This window comes from Macaca fascicularis, chromosome 11 (genome assembly GCF_037993035.2).
Source record: "Macaca fascicularis isolate 582-1 chromosome 11, T2T-MFA8v1.1".
Lineage (NCBI taxonomy): Eukaryota > Metazoa > Chordata > Mammalia > Primates > Cercopithecidae > Macaca > Macaca fascicularis.
The window spans coordinates 27062529-27083074 of record NC_088385.1 but is presented as its reverse complement, the minus strand read 5'-3'; the positions used below and the strand labels follow the sequence as shown (position 1 = coordinate 27083074).

The window sequence follows — 20546 nt, the reverse complement described above, 5'->3', positions numbered from 1 at the left end:
TCACAGAGTCCTAACATCAGGGCTGATTTGAGTTGTACTGTGCACTAATTTGTGTAAGGGAGAACTGGGCTGTGAAGAATTTTATTTTGTTCATAGTGTCTATTCTGATAGTGATTTTATAGTCCATTTTATAGGCTGAGTGTTCCAGTTGAGTCCCTCTCCCCACGCCCTCTTAAGTATTAATGTCTACACAATTGATCTGGTTACCCGTGAAGTCAGTCCAAATCGGCTGTTACAGTGACTGAAAAATACAAGATCAGTAATTTTAAAACCTAGAGGTTACTGTCTTGCAAAAAAGGACTAAGTCTTAGCAGGAAATCCCCAAGTGAAAAGATGATGGGACTTAAAGCACTCCATATGTGTGACTTGTAATAACAAACATTATTTTTTTTTTGGCTGTGATATTGAAGGAAATATCCAAAATGTGCCCCTTATGACTTCTGTAACGTACTTTTAATTGTCATACTCTGGAGCTATCCTGGTGCATGCATGGGAAAGAATATGCATATGCACATATCTCTATATTTGTAGGCACTGTAGTCAAAACACTTATTTGCCTAGCTCACTTAGCTGCATAGTTGACTTACCCACCCACCATCAAACCCTCTAGAGGAAATAGGACAGAAAGGTCACACAGAAGCAGTAAAGCCAATGATCTCTTATAAAACAGTTATTTAGGTTCTCAGTGGCACTGTTCATCTTCTGGAAGGGAGATCACTCCATTCTCTGCCCATCCCTCTGTCATCAGCATAGCTCTGGATGCTTGGAGTAAAAGAAGAAAGCCTATTCTACCTTGTTGCTGCTGTACGCTCAGGTAAGCCCGAACTGAAATCCCAGAGAGACTGCTGTACCGGACAGGCTAGACTATAGGGAGATTCTAGTGCTGATAGAGATCTTTACAGGGCTCAGTTCATTTGTCCTGTCAATTTTAACCACCGTTTACAATTCCACTTTTTCTTATAGGAGGTTAAATTTAAATGCAAGACCTGTAGATTTATGTACACGTGCAAGTGTGCGTGCACACGTGCACACATACGCACATAAAATCTGAAAAAGTCTCATCACTGTTCACTGTTTGTTCAGTGCAGAATACTTAGAGTACCTATCATTTACTGAGGAGTTTCTTTGTGCCAGGAATTATTCTTGGGCTTTGCTTGTATTATATAATGTAAGCCTCCTACAGTACCCCTATGAAACAGGTACTATTATTATACCCACTTTTTCAGCTGAGGAGCCAGAGACAGAGAGAAATTGAATAACTTGCCATGGTTCAATAGCTAGTAAGAGGCAGGGCGGGATTCACACTCAGGCAGAGTAATCTCGGGGCTCAAGCACACATTTTTCTAGGTTGATTTATAAGCAACATGCAGTGCTTCATGTCTGAGAAGAATGCACTGGGGCCATGATTGAGCAGGAAATGGGATCCACTTGTTTTTATTGTAGTAATGGTCATGTATCTTCCTCTCTCAGGCCATAGTGTGACCAATGGCAAACTTTTTTTGAGAGAGCCAGTCAAAACTGCATGGAATATTCTATGGCCACAGAAGAGAAAGGAATGTGCTGGTCGATATGAGGAGCTGACCTAAGACCTTGCTTTCACTATAACCACAGTAAACAAGCGAGCTAATGAACCATAGATGTTTAGTGTGTCATCAGCGTCTTTCAATTTTGTCATCCTGGGTAGCTACCATCAAGAAGGACGGAGTGCCCTCTATGAATATGTATTTAGTACTAGATATAGCAATTTATTCTTTTGAAGAGCACTTTATCATTTTGGTTTTGATAAATGTATAAACAATAATCAGTAGTTAGGGGTTTCAGGCGAAAATGGATGCCATTATTAGTGATTTAACAAGTTTTCCCGTGAATTCCATGTGTATCACTGAGTCTGGATCCTGCGACCCAGAGATGCATATATCCAATTTTAAAGCAAGAGGCTTTAAAAGCCTCTTGCGCTATGAACCACTAAGATCTCAGAACTGCAGTAGTTACTAATTTCCAGACTTTCAATATGTAAAATGAAGTACTCACACAAAAAACCTCGAGGCTGCATAGGTCAGTACATTTGCTTAAACTAATAATAAGATTAGCTTTTTCAGTTCTAGCTCTCCTTTTCCTATTTGCCTTGCTAACAAGGCCTTACTCCTGTTCAGTTACCTAGTGCCATGATCCCTCTACTTTTTGGACTTTTTATTATAATTTGAGCTGATTTTCCTAGTTCATGTAAAGAATTTCCATGAGAATAATAAAACATAAGGACTATTCAATAAATAAGAATGATGAAAACACAAAATTTCACCCAAACTGGGCAAAAGTGCATATCACAGCACAGAATTCCGTAACATTTTGAAATTTGGTCTTTACAGATATTTTTCTCTGCCTGAAACATGTGTGCTGGTTCTATTTATATAAGGGAATAGTGACATCCTGTGTGTAGCTAGACTAATTGCCTCTGTAATTAACCTATTTGAGAAGGAAGTTACACAGAAATAAAATATCACTGAGTACTGAAAGAGGCAATTTTGTTTTAAAGCAAACTTCTAACTAACTTTACCAAAGGCTGTGGATAAAACAAAAAGATTCTTCCTTTATTTTATTCAGCTTCTCCCTTCCCTCCTTCCCTGCCATCCTTTTTCTTTTCTTCCTTTTCCTGTCTTTATATAGTTCCACTAATCTTCTTCATTTTCTGCCTATGACCTTTATTCCCCATATTATAAGCTAAAAATCTAGTTGTTGTGAGTGAAGATTCTATTTTTAAACCCAGAATTAGGGAATGATGTAAGTGTGGTAAAAAGAGACAGCACTTTTGTTTGCAAGGCTATTCAAATGTCTTTGCAGGTCAAGAGTAGGTAGGATATGTGTAGAATCATTTGGATGTCTTAGAAGCTGATGACAAAAAATCTTCACCTTCTTCTTTATCCCTTGATAAAATATGTATTAATTAAATTTAGAAGAGAGCACAAGAGCATGAAAAGCAGGGTTTCTCTTGACTTCTTAAAACCAGAAATTATTGGAATGCAGTATGTTGCAATAGAAAGAGTACAGTTTTTGGAGTCTGAATTATTCAGATCTCATCCGAAAATAATGGCTAAAGGGGAGCAAGAAGAACAGTTTCTTCCTCCATGCCCATTTTCTTTAGTGCCCCTTGTAATAATTTCAAAAGATAATATGTGGCCAAGACATCTGAGAGAACAGTGGGAGAAAGCAAGAGCAAGACGCATGTAGAGAAATTAGTCAAAATTACCCTGCGGTGCGTGTCCTAACGCACCCACCAGACAACAGCAAGACCAGAGCATCAGGGCCCTCACCCAGCCTTAACCTCATGAGTAATCCTCTGCCTCATAATCAAAATGATATTTTGAATCAGATCGCTTAATACTTTTTTTATGGGACAAAATGATACAGTTTTCAACTCAGGTAACTAAGTTTGTATTTTGCACATTATACTGACTGAAAAAGCTCTATTTAAAGTTGTCCCTACTACCAAGAAGAATTTCTTGAAATATATGAGAATTTGAAATATATGACTTGAAATATATGAGAATTTTAAGCCAAAGCAAACGTAGTCACTACATTATATACTGATTAGCATGGAATAGTTGGAGTAGAAATGTTTCTGGGATTCAAAGCATGGTGGACTTGGATTCCTCAATTTCCAGGATATACTTTTGATGCCTCAGTTTCTTTATCTGTGAAGTGGGGATAGATATATACTTCCTTTCTAAGGTAATCATGAGACTTTAGTGAAGAAGCATGTATGCAATCCTATCCAGAATGCCTATAAATAAATGCTTAAGAAATAGTAGCACATATTATTTTAGATAATATTTGATAAAGCAAAATGATTTAGTTAGCAAATAGTTGATCGTAAAGGTAATTAACTATCTGGTTGAACTGTTCTTCAAGTGGATTTGATTAATGACCTAGGCTCACCATTTATTGCTTTGTGATCTTTACCGTAGTAACCTTCTACTTTTACTGATAATTTTTATTGGCAATAACTAAATTTCCATTCTTGGAAGATAGTGAAAGGATAATTTTTTGACAGTTAATTATTATTTCTTGGGAAAGATACAAAACAAAGAGGAGAAAGGAACACTTCAGAGAATTTTCCTGTGCATCACCTTTGTGGTTAATACTATAATCACTGATGATTATTGGATTGCAAAGAAGGCTTCTTATTGGTAAAAGGAAATCCTCAATTTTATATAAAAATAGTCTTTCGATCCTGGCTATGTTTTGGCAATTGTGCTAATTAAATGTAGTATCTATAATTATTGAGGTGTCCCATATTTTTACACAAACCTCCCATCTGTTTCATTGGTGCTTTTCAATAAGATAGAAACTCAGAAAACCATCCTCTAGAGAATCAGATTCAGTTGCTTCTTATTATCACAAAATAGCTCACTCATCCATTCAACAAATATTTATTGGATGCCCATTACATGCCACACACTGTGCCAGTCTTGAAAATATGGTAATGAACAAAGTAGACAAGGCACGAGTTTTGTAGGTAGACAGAGGAGGTAGGTAACCCAAAACGAGGGATTATAATAAAGTATGTAAGTCTTAAAATATAGAAAATTTGGTGTTTTGGCTAAACTGAGGCATACAATAGTCTTTTTATTTTTTTTGAGATGGAGTCTCGCTCTGTCTCCCAGGCTGGAGTGCAGTCGCATGATCTAGGCTCACTGCAACCTCTGCCTCCCGGGTTCAAGCGATTCGCCTGTCATCCTCCAGAGTAGCTGGGATTACAGGCACATGCCACCATGCCCAGCTAAGATTTTGTATTTTAGTAGAAACAGGACATGTTGCCCAGGCTGGTCGTGAATTCCTGAACTCAGGCAATCCACCTGCCTCAGCCTCCCAAAGTGCTAGGATTACAGGTGTGAGCCACTGAGCCTGGCTGAGGCATACAATTTCAGTTGTGGTTGGTGGGGTAGGAGTAGTCTTATCTCCTTTTAATTTCTGTAGCATTTTCCCTGTGCTTCCATTAGAACCTCCTGCTTTGCATTCTAGTTCCTTGTGATGATGGCATCTTCTCTAGACTGCAGGATTCTGAGGAGGCAGGCAGGATACACGCGTGATTCTCCTTCGCGTCTTCACACGGAACCTACACTCATGCACTGCATATAGTAGGCACTAAATAAATGCTGTTGAAGGCATGCAGCAAGGAAGAAGTCCTAAAGGCTTGTTTCTCTTGTCTTAAAAAATTTTCTTAAATATTTCACCTCGAAGTTTCTCCTCCTTCATGTTAATGGTAGTACAAGAAGATAACCCAATGAAAGTCATGATTTCTCCCCACCACGCCCCACTTACCTATTAGTCTCTCAAAATTTAATCCACACCAAATTTCTCTGGAAGAAGTTAATTATTAATTGTAAGACATTCAAAGTTTGCTCTGCAGAAGTCTGACTTTATTTGCCATATGCAAATAAGAATGAAAGAAGCATCTATTATTTATGGTACACATTGGGGTGTCATGATCAGCCTTTTTTTCTCTGCCACTGGATCTGTCAAAAGGGTAAATGTTTGGGATGGTCAGTGTCTAGTTTTAAAACGTCAGAACTCTTCATTAGTTAATAGAAAGATACAACATGTAACCGATGGTTTAGTATTCATTTGCCATTGCTTAAGTCCAAGTATTCGGAAACCCTACAAAATAAAATTAAATTCAGAGATTTTTTTAAAAATGGGAAAGTAATCAGCTTTTACACAAAAAAACAATTTGTTAATGAAGAAAATTGAGTATTGAGAAAAGATTTGGGTGAAAAGAATGAAGTCCTTTCATATTCTTCTGGTAGTAAGTGAGGTGCGCTGAGATTGAGAGGCCTGGGCATGGCGTTGCCTGCGAGCTGGGGTGTAATTTAGTGAGCTGACAGGAGGAGTGAAGTATCTCCTCAATATCTGTGTTTGGCAGAAGAGATGAATGCATACATCAGGAAACAATGTTTAAGTGTTTTATTTCCTTATTTCAGCCTGTCAAACTGTCAGTGTAGTTAATGGCCACCAAGAGAGAAAGAGAGAGAGAGGAAGGAGGAGGTACAGAGAGAAACAAAGGTGCTATGGAATCTGAAAAGAAAGAAACCAGAAAAGCATTTGCATGTTTCTGTGGCATAATGGTCAGTCAGACAAAAAATAACTCACTATATTCATCTCTTTACTAAAGCCAGATGTGCTGGTTCCCTACCTACCATCCCCGCACCTCTCTCTTTCCTTCCTTTACGTCCCTAATCATTGCTTCACTTAACTTTGATCTCTGTGTTTCCATTCACTGGAGTCTAGATTGATTATCAGTACTTAAGGGATTATTTTATGCTATATTGGTAGTATCAAATTTTGCTCAGTTTTTCAAGTTTGCTGTCTTGTTTGTATTCTGTAGAAAATCTGATATTATGCTGTTTAATAAAAATGTCCACTTTTATGTGAAATATCTCCCCTTTTTTATCCTCTTGAGCATTTTTAAATCCACAAAGAATAAATCGGGCTGGATTTTGACCAATTGCATCTTTCTGTTTTTTTTTTTCTGAAAAAACGCTCAAAGTGAAATGCCTAAATCAGACATTTTATTCTTAGGAATACCAAACTATTCTAAATTTCTAGAAAAATCTTAGCACAGCCAGGGATTTCTATTTCATAATAGGGAAGTATTTATATCGGATCTTTTTGTGTCTGGAAATAAGTAATTTTTCCCCAGAAATAGAAAAGCCTCTTATTCACCTCTGTGTCAAACCTTGAATTTAAAATCTTTGAATTCATACCGGTGATGAATACTTCTCCTAATGAACAGTTTCGCTTGCCTTTAAACAGAAAACATTTAATTGGGAAAAATAAACAATTTGTTTTTAAAATATCGATGTAAAAATCTCATAAAATGATCTAAGGAAAAGTATTGTGGGGTGTTAAACACAGTGGGCCCTGAATCTGGCCTATCGTCAAATCACCTTAAAGACATTTTAAAATGACCTTGGGTGCCCCCTTCCAGATTGCTAGGATGTGTATCTGCAGCGAGGGGGCCCAGCATCTGTGTGTGAAAGATGCACCCCTCACCACACCCGCTAACTCCTGAGCCCCAGATGATACGGGTGATGAGCTGGCTGGGAACCACACTCTCCTGATATTGCAGAAAGCATTGCTGCCACTGCTGCAGGGAGCTCTATGAATGTGGCTGATTTCTAACATTTTCATTTACACATTTGGGGCCAGTCACAAGCTTTCAGGGGACAAAGTTTGTCATCTCTATACAAGTTCTATGACCTTTTCCACCCCTAAAATCTTGTGACTTCATTACATTAATGAGGTTTTAAAATTTTAAACTTAGTTAAAATACACATACATTGTTTTATATTAGTTTTTTTTTTTTTTTTTTTTTTTTAAGTTACTAGAAGGAAACAAAAAATGCCAAAAAGTCAAAGAATCTCCCCTCTCGTCCCCAGTTTGATTTAAGTATCCTTGATTGGGACTCTTATTTCATGATACCAATCACACAAATTTAATCATTAAAATAAAAATGCGCTGCTCTGCCCTTTAGATTATCCGCTGCTAAACTGAACGCTTCTCTACCCATCCAAACTTGCTTATTACACAAATGATACGACTAGGCATCCTCTTGTGTTAGAGACCAATGGTCACCTTTCCTATCATTTATCTTTGATATCTTAGGTGGATTTTGCCCCCTAAAATATTGTTCATCTGTCAGCTTCTCTTTGCCTCCATCACCGTGTATCCTGGGCCAGTCCAGGAAAGCCTGGATTCTGAAATATCCTCCCAATTGAGAGTCCTTCCAAGGAGTTGCTCTGCTCCAGTAAATGCTCTGTACTTGACAAAGATTTTAAACCTGCACATCTGATCATAGGTCTTCTCTAATGGAAAACTATCAATGGCTTTTCCTTGTGCTGAGGACCAAAATCTACGGCTTGGCCTGCAAGGCCCCATATGATCTCCCTAATCCTTCTCCCCTACCTTCTGCAGAGCAGACCCACTGGCGTCCTTCAGTTTCTCACACATGGTACACTCCCTTCCCCACTTAGGGCTTCTGAGGGTTTTGTTTTGTTTTTGTTTGTTTGTTTTCTGCTAGGAGATTGTTCCCCTCTAGTTCCTTTTCAGATCAGCTGAGTTGACATTCCCTCAGGAGAACATTTTCTGATATTCCAGACATGATTGGGTCCCCCTGGTGTATGCTCTCATAGAATACCTTGCATTTTCCTCCAGAGCATTTTTTCACAGTCTATAATTTCATATCAATAGAAATGGTTAGTTTTAACCTAATCTGTAAGACTATAAAGTTGGTAAGGGTAGGGATCTTGATTAATTTGTTCACCACTGATTTCCTCATTATTCAGTGTAATACATAGTAGTTCATAGTAAGTTCTTCAAGTGTTTGTTGAGTGAAAGAATAATGAGGCAACTGCTCCCTTACGCAGGAAGACCCCCATCCCCAACACATACTCTTCCCAGCCTTTTAGTCTATGCAAAGCATTATCATTTTTCTATAGCAAGGAATGGCGACACCCCAGTCTGCCCCCACGTTGCATTCTCTTTCCCAGAAACATCTGAACTCCTGGTTTCAAAGTTTTCTGTACTCCTCTGAAGTTAAAGAGGAGCGTGAGAGCAGTTGCTCTAGGTCCGTTGCTTCACTCTTGAAAAAAGTGGTGCATGGTTCTACGGAGGAAATATGGGTAGAGTAGAAACCCTTCCATAGTTACAGGAAATGAAGCCTCCAGGTTCTGGACTCCCCCATTTGTTCGAGTAAAGGGTTGCTTCACAGAGGGTAGATACATCTCAGATCTGACTTGGTGAATCAGAGTGTCACATTCCTGCCTTGACACAACACATTGACACAGGGTCCTGACAATAAGGGCAGTTTATAGAGCCAGATAGGATTTGACATACGGAGTTAGTTACAGCAGGGTATTTATTACCGTCTGCATCTTAAGTGTGTCATATTCTCCATACAATGTAACGACCTGGGAAACTGGAGCCCCTGCCATGCACCTCATGCATTAGAGGGCTCTCTTCTGGCTGTGTCCCCGTCCCCTGGGTGCGTGAGAAATTCATGAGAACCCATTGTAGCCATGCTCCAGGTATCTCATACCTCATAATTCTTTGTCCAAAGACCTTGTACCTGCCATACTTGTCAGTGAGGTGCATGCACGCTTCTTCCATAGTCTGTCTTTCAGAGGTCATGCTCTGCCACTGGAGTGTCAAATTCTAGGCTCAAGCATGGCCAAGGGGCAGCTGTTTGAGAAGGACTGGTCACAGAGAGGGAAGGCACCCATTTGTTCTCTTGTCCTGGGTCTGCAAATGTTAGGGAGATACTTGATGAGAGCTTTAAGGAGAAGGTATGTAATAAGAAGAGAACAGAAAATGATCTGAGGAACATAACATCAAGGCCTGGACAAGTTAATATTTGACTAGATAAACAAACCAATCAGTGCCTGAGTAAAATAACTTCTGAAAAGAGAAGTCAACTAGAAAAACCAGAATTAGGAAAGTAGAGTTTTGATTTTTACGGTATGGCTGTCACCTCTAGCCACAGCCAGCCCTGAATGTTGGGACATTTGTTCTGGAGAGGAAGGTCACAGGAATGATCATGACATGAACCTACTGGAACCCGTTGTTGTGACTCCACTGAAGCCCCGTATGTTATTTAACTTTTTTTTTTGAGAGAGAGCCATTTGAGGATTGCTTTGTATTTGTTTCTCATTATGTAATCAATATATAATCTATTCCCAACATTTTCAGTAGTCAAGTAGAGAGAACTTGTTATTTCCATTACTGGGTGGAAAAATTAGCACTCTCCCATGGAGCCAGTCAGTAGCATAGTTAGAATTCACTATTGTGAAATCACCAGTTAGAACTCACTATTGTGAAAACACCTGCCCATTCATTGTTATCCTAAGCTCATAAAATCTCAGACTGCTCAAAATCTCCAAATCTGATACTATTGGACAACACCAAGAAGGATCACAGTGTGGGACTTCTTTGCTTTCAAGATACTTAAACCATTTCCTTCAATAGGCAGCTCTCTTCCTCTGAGCCAGCAGCTTTCTCTTTTACAGTCCCTTTAGAATCTTTCATAAAGTTGAAAGAGCTGTAATTTTAAGGTAACTATTATATTCAAGACATTAATGACCTGGATCACTGAAAATAACCATGGTAACAGGTGAGAAATCAAAGATAGTTAATTTAATTGCCACTGAAAGAAAATAAGTGCAAATAATCTATAATTCTTCATTTCCAATATGTACATGTTATTTTCTTACTGCATTAATTACCCAATAGTTAGACAGAAATTATCTAGTTGTTGCTCTGTGACTCTCCATTGTATTCATGTAATGGTTTTCCCTCCAATAACTAATCATTATAATTTCTTACCTCAGCAACTTAGGCTGCCATGAAGTGGGTAACATGTTCATTCCGTTGACATTAGCAATTTTTAATAACAATAAAAATGATACTTTAAGTATAGGGAAAAGGAATTAAGCCGTTCTTTCAACCTAGGTACCTAAAGGCCGCTCCAATTCACTGCCTCTCTACAAACTGCTAATGATCTGGCATTGCTTCTTAGAAAGATTTCAGAACTCCTTTCAAATTCTTACCTCTTTTACTAGGAGTCACTGGAATATTCCCCTATATAACTACAAGGCATGTTTAGAATCACTGATAGAGATATTCGATAATTTACATGTCTATTCTGGGTCAAATCTTTTGCTAGGCTGGAAATACAGTGGTCTCCAGGACAGAGATGGGGGTACAGATGATAAAGCACAGAATCGTGACTAGTGAGCAAATTTATATAGTTTTTTTTTTAATTTTAATTTAATCCAGATACTCTACAAGACAGTAGATAGATAGTATGTACATTTCCAGACTGCATGGAAAAATCTTGTAGTATAACAATATAAAGGATAATCCGTTGTATAATTTGAGGTAATATTTACCACTTATTGAGTTCTTTCTTTTCTTTTCTTCTTTTCTTTCTTTTTTTTTTTTGGACAGAGCCTTGCACTGTTGCCCAGGCTGGAGTGCAGTGGTGCAAACTTGGCTCACTGCAACCTCCACCTCCTGGGCTCAAGGCAGTTCTCATGCCTCAGCTTCTCAAGTAGCTGGGATTACAGGCCATGTGTGCACCATCACACCTGGTTAATTTTTGTATTTTTAGTAGAGACGGGATTTCGTCATGTTGTCTGGGCTAGTCTTGAACTCTTGGCCTCAAGTGTTCCACCTGCCTTGGCCTCCCAAAAAGCTAGGATTACAGGCATGAACCACTGCACTGAGCCTTATTTACTGTTTTCTATGTCCTAGATATGGTCATTTAATGTTTACACACATACACACACTGCCTCCATAGTGAATTCCCTTATCTCCGTTTTTCACATAAAAAAGCTAAGGTTAAAAGCTGACCAGGCCAGGTGCAGTTGCTCACGTCTGTAGTCCCAGCACTAAGGGAGGCCAAGACAGGAGGCTTGCTTGAGCCTGGGAGTTTGAGACCAGTCTGGCCAACATAGGTATAACCCATCTCTGTAAAAAATACAAAAATTAGCTGGGCATGGTGGCATGTGACTATAGGCCCAGCTACTCAGAAGGCTGAGGTGGGAGGATTGTTTGAGCCTGGGAGGTTGAGGTTGCAGTGAGCTGTAATCATGTCATTGCACTCCATCCTGGGTGACAGAGTAATACCCTGTCTCAAAAAAAAAAAAAAAAAGTGCTGACCGAAGTCACCGCAGCAAGTAAGTAAGAGGGAGCAGATCTCTGTGGTGGCTGGGTCCTACACCCTACTAAGTTCTGAGGTTTCTACAGAAGGAACAAACAAGAACCTTCTCAGTGTTGGCACTTTCAATAGTCAGTGCTCAATGAATAGGATATTAAATTTTCCTTGATTCTGTTGCCTGTTTTAATTACAGACTACAACAAAACTATTTCAGAAAGAATCTGTTCCATCTTTTAGATTGGTTTCTCAATCTCCTTTGGCAATTTTGTCTCAAAAACTGCCCCAGAAATAAGAAAATGAATGCATGAGCAAAGGTAGATAGAAACATGCTAAAATGGAAATATAGAAAGAAAAGGTGTCAGCAAAGATGTGGAGAAATTGGAACTCGTATGCACTGTGGGTGGGAATGTAAAATGATATAGCTGCTATCTAAAACAGTACAGTAGTTCCTCAAAGAGTTAAACATATTATTTACCATACAATCCAGCAATCCCCCTTTTGTGTATATATCTCCAAAAGAATTGAAAGCAGGGTTTCAAAGAGATATTTGTACATTTATGTTAATGAAAGCATAATTTACAATAGCTAAAAGTAGAGGCAACCAAAGTGTCCATTGGTGGATAAATGGATAAACAAAAGGTGTTATGTAGATACAACAGAATATTACTCAGCTTTAAAAAGGAAGGAAATTCTGATACATGCTACAATATGAATAAGCCTTGAGGACATGATGCGAAGTCAGATAAGCCAGTCACAAAAGGACAAATACTGTCTTTGTGAGTATTCCACTTATGTGGGGTACCTAAAGTAGTCAAAATCATAGAGACAGACAGAATGGTCGTTGCCAGGGGGTGGAGGGAGGAGAAAAAAACAGACTTATTGTCAAATGACTGTAGACCTTAAGTTTTGAAGGATGAAAAAGTTCTGGAGATTGTTTGCACGGCAGTATGAATGTATTTAATGTGACTAAACAGTACACTTAAAAATGGTTAAGGTGGTACTTTTTGTGTTCTGCATATTTTACCACATGAACAGTTTTTTAAAGGAAGTACAGACAGAGGGGAACTGGGGAGAGGGGATGAGTTAAATGAATTGTTTAGCAAAGACATCTCTGAGATATGAATGGTGCTGAGGAGGCAGCTCTGTCAAAAGCCAAAGAGCGAGATATCTCCAGACAGAGGGATCCACAAATCTAAATCCCTCAGTTGAGAAAGAGCTGGGTATGTTTAAATGAAAAGGAAGCTGTGTTAGTCCATTCTCACACTGCCAATAAAGGCATACCTGAGACTGGGTAATTTATAAAGGAAAGAGGTTTAATGGACTCACAGTTGCACATGGCTGGAGAGGCCTCACAATCATGGTGGAAGGCGAAGAAAGAGCAAAGGCATGTTTTACATGGCAGCAGGCAAGAGAGCGTGTGTAGGGAAAATGCCCTTTATAAAACCATCAGATCTCATGAGACTTACTCTCACAAGAACAGCATGAGAAAACCCACCCCCATGATTCAGTTACTTCCTGCTGGGTCCCTCCCATGACACATGGTGATTATGGGAGCTAAAATTCAAGATGAGATTTGAGGGGGACACAGCCAAAGCATATCAGAAGTGAACAGAGCAGGCTGGGTGTGGTGTCTCACACCTGCAATCCCAGCACTTTGGGAGGCCAAGATGGGCAGAGTCACCTGAGGTCAAGAGTTCCAGACCAGCCTGGCCAACATGGTGAAACCCTGCCTCTACCCAAAGTACAAAAATTAGCCAGGCATGGTGGCATGTGCCTGTGATCCCAGTTATTCGGGAGGCTGAGGCAGGAGAATCACATGAACCTGGGAGGTGGGGGTTACAGTGAGCCAAGATCACGCCACTGCTCTCCAGCCTGGGCAACAGAGTGAGCTTCCATCTCAATAAATAAATAAATAAATAAATAAATAAATAAATAAATAAATAAAATAATTGGAGTCAATAGAGCAGTAACATAGTGGCATGTGATGAGCTTGGAGCAAGGTAGGCAGGGTGTGGTTATAGAAGGACCAGTAGACATAGAAGAATTTGGGACTGCATTATCATGACATTTTGGCTTTATTTCCAAGGACTCTGTGTCTTAGGAGATCACAAACTTTAGAGTATCCATTTTATTTCAAAACTGGTAATTGGCACACTTCTTAATGCCATGATTCAAGTATCTCTGATTGCACAAAGACTCATTTTAAAAATATTCAGAAGTGGCATGTTAACTTGGTGAATTTCTGTTTTTTTGTTTTGTTTTGTTTTTGTTTTTTAATTAGCTGTATTATCTCTGAAGCAATTACAACCTGAAAAAAATTCCCTTTGAATCTGTCTATCTTGGCAAAATAGCAGTGAACCACTGTTTAACACACTGCATTCATTTTATACTTGAAAGTACTTCAAAGCATCTCTGGAAGTTTTCTGGGACCAGGTCAGTTCATCAATTCTTACTACAGTGATTTCAGAGACTCTAGAGGCCCTAGTTTAAGTAATTAGTATTGCTAACTTTGCTAAAAACTGTCTGGCACTGCACTTAGCAGTTTCAATTCACAACAGATAGTTTAATACTGTAGGCACATCCTACAATTGTTAACGTACAGAATTTAAAAGTTTATCAAAGTGGCAGTTGTCATCATTTAGATACATTTTCTTAAGTATGTTTTTAAAAAGCAAAAGTTGCTTAAATTCAAACATGTATTTTGTTGTTAAATCCCCTTACACACTTATTTCCTATGATGAAAATGTCATTATTTAAAGAATTGATAACTCTAATTTGAAGAAATCTATTGTGTATTATTGTGATTATAGTTAATGAGAATTTTTTTTTGCTTGAAAATTGCTTAGAGAGTAGATTTTAAGTGTTCTCATCACAAGAAAATAAGCATGTGAGGTAATGCACATATTAATTCGCTTGATTTAGCTGTTCCAGAATGTGTATATAGTCATCCCTGGTTATCCTTGAAGGATTGGTTCCAGCACCCCAGCAGATATCAAATTTCAAGGATGCTCAAGGTCCTTGATATAAAATGATATAGTATTGCACATCCTCCCTTATACTTTAAATTATATCTAGATTAACATATACTAGCAAATACAATGCCTGTACATCATTTCATTCACATGGATTCAACTTAGTACTTGGTGCATGGCGAATGCAAGTTTTGCTTTTTGGAACTTTGGAATTTTTTTCCCCAAGTATTTTCTGTCCTAGATTGCTGAATCCATGAATGCAGAACCCATGAATATGGAGGGCTGACTGAATTTATCAAACATCAGGTTGTACATCACAAATTTTTACAAATACTGTCAATTAAAGAAAAAGTCAGGCATGGTAGCTCATGCCTGTAATCCCAGCACTTTGGGAGGCCGAGGCGAGTGGATGACAAGGTCAGGAGTTTGAGACCAGCCTGGCCAACATAGTGAAGCCCTATCTCTACTAAAACTACAGAAGTTAGCTGGACGTGGTGGCACGCACCTGTAGTCCCAGCTACTTGGGGAGACTGAGGCAGGAGAATTGCTTGAACCCAGGAGGTGGAGGTTGCAATGAGCCGAGATCATGCCACTGCACTCCAGCCTGGGCAACAGCACGAGACTCTGTCTCAAAAAAAAAAAAAGTACTCCAAAAATAAAGTATTGATAACTCTGAAGAAGACCCATCCATTTGAATAGACTGTGAATACATTTATGCTATATTCTGCATAGTACTTTTTTCTGTTTCGTATATGTTTGGAAATTTTATCCTCCTTTGAAATACTGTTCCCTGCTATTCAAGTTCAGCATGGCACATGGTTCTAAAATACTTCTCATTTGACTTTTCTTAGCACATCTCACCTGACATTTGTCTGAGATTATCAGTAATATGGAAGGATTCTGGGAAAATTTCCCTAAATGAATCAATGATGTTCATTTTCCCACATTTCAATAAAAGGACCTGAATCTAGAAGATTGGAAGTTTGACTTTGAAGTAATGCAGAAATACATTCTTAACGGGATGACTTGAACAGTTGAAACTTAACGTTGATGAAGTATAAGTGCATTTGGATCAGATAAGCAAACATAGAGACAGGGTAGTGTGAGTGATTTATGGAACCTGGGCTCCCTTGTTTACACTAATGTGCCGTAGTAATAGAACAGAAGGAAAGGTGTACCCAGAGAGCGGCAGAATAAGTGTGCAGCTGCTGTGAACAAGCCCCAAACAAAGCCAAAGTACCTGAATGCCATTCATTCTCCTTCACGACAATTCTATTAATGCCTTCAGTGAAGTAGGGATAAACTTCACGGTTTACCCATGTGCGACTTGAGAATTTTAACTACTTAAAATAAATAACATGGAAGAAAATAGTATTTTAGAGTATTTTAGGTTTTAGGATGAATGGTTAAGTGCAATCAATTCTTTCAAAATTATCAATATTAATTTTATACTTTTCCATTTGGAGTACCAATATTCATAGTCTTATTAAAATTACCTCTGGTAATAATTCATCTAATCAATACACAGGTAATGGTCAAAGGGATATAAAGACACTACCCTGTTCTCAATTAGGTTTTAACTAGTTTGGAAGATCCAACTGAAACATGAAATAATATAGGAAGAAGGTGCTTCTTTGATAGTTAGTGGAAAAGCAGTGGAGAGAAAGTGCTAGATGGACTGCAGGTCCCTGGAGAGGGTTCATGGACTAAGAACTTGAGCTGGCTTGGAAGTTGGTGTAGGCAAAGGAAGTCTTGAAGGTTTGGTCACCTGAAGCCTTAGAAAGTGAAATGCCTGAGAACTTTTAGTATTTATGTTAAAATACCTGTGAATTTTGCATTCTGTTCCACAGTATGGCTGAATTCATTCTAAAATAAAACGTATATGTTACGGTGAATTTATTTAATTTTGTTTTCCGTGTCTAGTATACCAGAAAGTTATGGCCTGTTTCACCTGTGATGTTCTCTTACCCCGTACACCACCACATATCCTCAGGAATATGACTGACCACTCCAGTTTGAGAAGCACCGCTGTGCAGGATGACAGTGCATTTAACGGGAAGAACCTTTCCTTGGCTATTAGCATGTAATTGACCTGTTAATAAGAGTTTCTTTAATCCTTAAAAGACTTTTGTGTGTACACATTTTTTTATATGAGTTTGATGGGCTTTATAAGCAACCCAGGCTTCCTTTTTATAACTAGGGCTCAGACAGTTCCATGTGCTGGTAAGAGTACATTTTCAATAAGATGCTCTATGATTGGGTGCAAAATCAACATCCTCCCAAGTTTTGCCTTTAAAGTACAATCCTTTGTTTTGTATTTCTGTCTGAAGCTTTTTTGACCTTTGTCAAAGATGTTTTTCAGTTATTCAGAGCACATTGGTGTGCTCTAACAGGAGACCACCCAAGCACATCCCTTTCCCTTGGCAAATTCCACTCCAAATGAGGAGCACAGAAGCTTCTCGTCACTGGTGAGAACAATAGTCATTTGAATGTTTGAAAAAGGTTAAGACTCTTCTGTCAGGTCACAGAGACTGGTCTCTGTGGCTTTGTATTATCATGTTTCAAGGTGTGACAGTGGCACAGCTGTGATCCGTGTTCATCGCCAGTGTGGAAGCTTGGACCAGGAGTCTTTAGTCGTGCCAGAGCTTCTCCCTGACGTTGTTCCCATGTGTGTCAGGTAGCAAATCACAAACTGGCTGAGCAGCAATGACAGCGCACCATGGAAAGGATAAGGAACTTAAAAGGAATTTTAAGGCACCATTTGTATTTTATGTGATTTTTTTTTTTTTTTTTTGAGACAGTCTTGCTCTGTCGCCAGGATGGGGTGCGGTGGCACGATCTCGGCTCACTGCAACCTCCGACTCCCTGGTTCAAGTGATTTGCCTTCCTCAGCCTCCCAAGTAGCTGGTATTACAGGCACCCGCCACCATGCCCAACTAATTTTTGTATTTTTAGTAGAGATGGGGTTTCACCACGTTGGCCAGGATGGCCTCAATCTCCAGTGGCACAATCTCGGCTCACTGCAACCTCCAACTCCCTGGTTCAAGCGATCCGCCCACCTCGGCCTCCCAAAGTGCTGGGTTTACAGGCGTGAGCCCCTGCACCCGGCCTATGTGATTTTTACTTCTTTGATAAACATGAAAACTGATTCTCAAGTCCCTACATTCTTAAGTCATCCAAAGTTATAAGGTAGTACTAAGACATTTTTGCCAAAAATCCCCAAGTAAACAATTATCACAACTTGCAGTTGGCTTTCTGGCTACAGCATTGCTTCTCCTGTCCTCACCAAATACCTTTCTTCACTTCCTGTTTCTGCCTTGGTCCTTCCCCACAAATCAGCCCCTCCAGCTTCTTACCTGTGACTCAATCAGAGCAGCTGATTTTTTTGGCAGGAACATTCATTTAGTTATTTGTTTAGTAAATAATTATGTGCTGTGTACCTATACTGTCCCTGGGATTGGGGATATAATAATGAAAAAACCAAAAATCTACCAAATGTTGAAACTGAGTGCAGATTAAAGACATCAGGCTGGGTGATACAGTACCTGGCTTAGTTCCACAGATATCTTAGATGGCTTCATATATGAATTCTATCTAATGTACTTTATATATTTATGTCCATATTAATCTATCATCTATTTCTCTCATATGTATATTATATATACATATTATATATAATATGTACATATTATATATAAAATATATACATATTATATATATAAATAAATTTATTTTGTGTCCTCATTTTAGCCTATCTGAAATGAACTAAAGTTCCAATAGAAAAGGGCATGAATTGGAGCAAGGGGACGTAGGGACCCAAGGAGCATGTTTTTTTACTCTACTGCTGTTTATTTCCATGACATGGATCCAGACTGTAAAGTAGAGGGAATAAACTATAGAGAGAAGAAGCTGTAGAGAATTGTTACAGGCAGACCTGTCGTAGAGAGTGGAGGAAGACAAAGTTGGTGAGTTGGAAGCCAACCTGGACTTCTAGGACACGGTACAAGCCACTGGGCTGGCACTTACTTCAGCAAATAATTTGGATCATAATGCAAACCCCTTACTTCCATACATTCTCTTTGTGAAGGTGACTATTAAACTTGCTTTTAGGAGAGTGAGGAGTTACTACTACTTTAAAAAGGTGGGTGTGGGCGTTTCGTGCCGTAGGCGTTAGTGATGTTGAGTAAGTATTTAGCGACATCCTTGGTGAAATGAGTTTGATATGACTAACAGGAAGTATAGCTATAGAGAAGTGATAAGGCTAGAAAATTAGGTGTGAGCCAGATAAAAAAGGCTTTCTATTTACCATTTCGCCCTTTATTCTAAATGCTACTGGGATCTCTTATATAAATAGAAATGTCATGAATGGCATAATCAGATTTACCACTTGATAGATCCCTCTGGTTGCATTGTGGGGTTGAATGGAAAGGTAGAAAGATCAAAGTCAGGGAGGTCAGTTAGGAAACTGTTGAAGTGGCCCAAACAAGAAGAGATGCATTTCTCAACTAAGGCAATGGCAGGAGGAATACAAAATAAGGAAGATAGGTAAGAAATCTTAAGGATCTATGATTTATACGAATTAGCGGCCGATTGGATATGAAAGAAAAGGGGAGGTCATAGGATTATGTCAAGTTTCAGACATTGGTTACTGGGAAGATTTGAATAGCAAATAATTAAAGGATAACTTTGACAGGATGATATAATTGGTTCATTTGGGGACAAAATAAATTTGTATTGCATGTAGGATATCCAGATGGAGATGTCTAATAGGAAAATGAAAGCGTATATAGGTCTGGATCTCAGAAAAAAAGGTCGAGGTTGGAGATGTAGACTTGGCTAGAAATTGGTGACTAAACAATTTGGATGTGGTCACTAAGAGTGAATGCAATGGTGAGAAAAGAAGAGCATCAGGAGTGGAGCTCAAAGAAACATTTCATTTCAGGTGTATTATGGACTCAGGCAGAGTTTATAGGTTGATCTGAGAAGTTAACCATAATGTTGATGTTGTTTATGACGTGAGATTTCCTACAAGTTGTTGTCAGAAAGAATTGAAAACAAACCTGAGAACCATATGTGGCAGTAAATTGGCACCTGATTTTAAACTAATTGTAGATACTCTGTGTGTCCACTGAGGGCCAATCAGGAAAGCACATCTTATATCAGATAGTTTTATAGAGGGGATTTAATACTGGGGATTAGTTAAGATGGAGACTATCAGTAGCCAGAGGCTACCACCACTCTTAGTGCTGGAGCAACCAATGGAGGAGGTGGCCTTACCAGAACCCAGGAGCCAAAGCTACCCAGTGGGCACTGGGCACTTGAACAGAGGTGGTAGCCACTCTCACAGGGAGGCTGTGTTACATGGGTAGATCTTGAAGGAAACCACTATTGTTGAAGATGCTTCCTGAAGCGGACAGAGAAGCCTTCTTTCCCATCCCATTTGCTGTATCCTGCCAGTTTCTCTCATTAGAGAATTCTGATATGAAGCTAGTTAGCACTGGAACCTAGGGAAATGTTATTTGCAGGATTTAACTTCCTGTGATACAAAACAGTGCACGGTGAAGGTCAGTTCGTCTGAAAGCAAACATAATTTACAGACATGTCTCTAAATATATTTAAAAGTTGTGATTATAAAAGTAAAGAATCAATAAAGCATGACATTTGATTTATTATTAATTTTTGAGACAGTTTCGCTCTGTCACCCAGGTGGAGTGAAGTGGTGTGATCACCGCTCACTGCAGCCTCTACCTCTATGCTCAAGCAATCCTCCCATCTGAGCCTGCCAAGTAGGTAGGACTACAGGCACGTGCCACCACACCTGGCTAATTTTAAAATATTTTTGTAGAGACAGGGTCTCCCTG

General features: G+C 39.0%; 1 protein-coding gene across 19 annotated transcripts in view; it reads left to right on the top strand.

Annotated features, from left to right (window-relative positions):
• The window catches only part of SOX5 (SRY-box transcription factor 5), a 1031820-nt gene that overhangs the window by 199133 nt on the left and 812141 nt on the right, over positions 1–20546 (top strand). For 2 of the 19 annotated variants that reach the window (XM_074006400.1, XM_065523882.2), the window contains exon 1: positions 600–814. The exons of the other annotated variants lie outside the window; for them this stretch is intronic. The gene's annotated coding sequence lies outside the window, so the exon portion shown is untranslated. Of the gene's footprint in view, positions 1–599; positions 815–20546 lie in introns of those variants that run through there. 19 annotated transcript variants of the gene reach the window in all.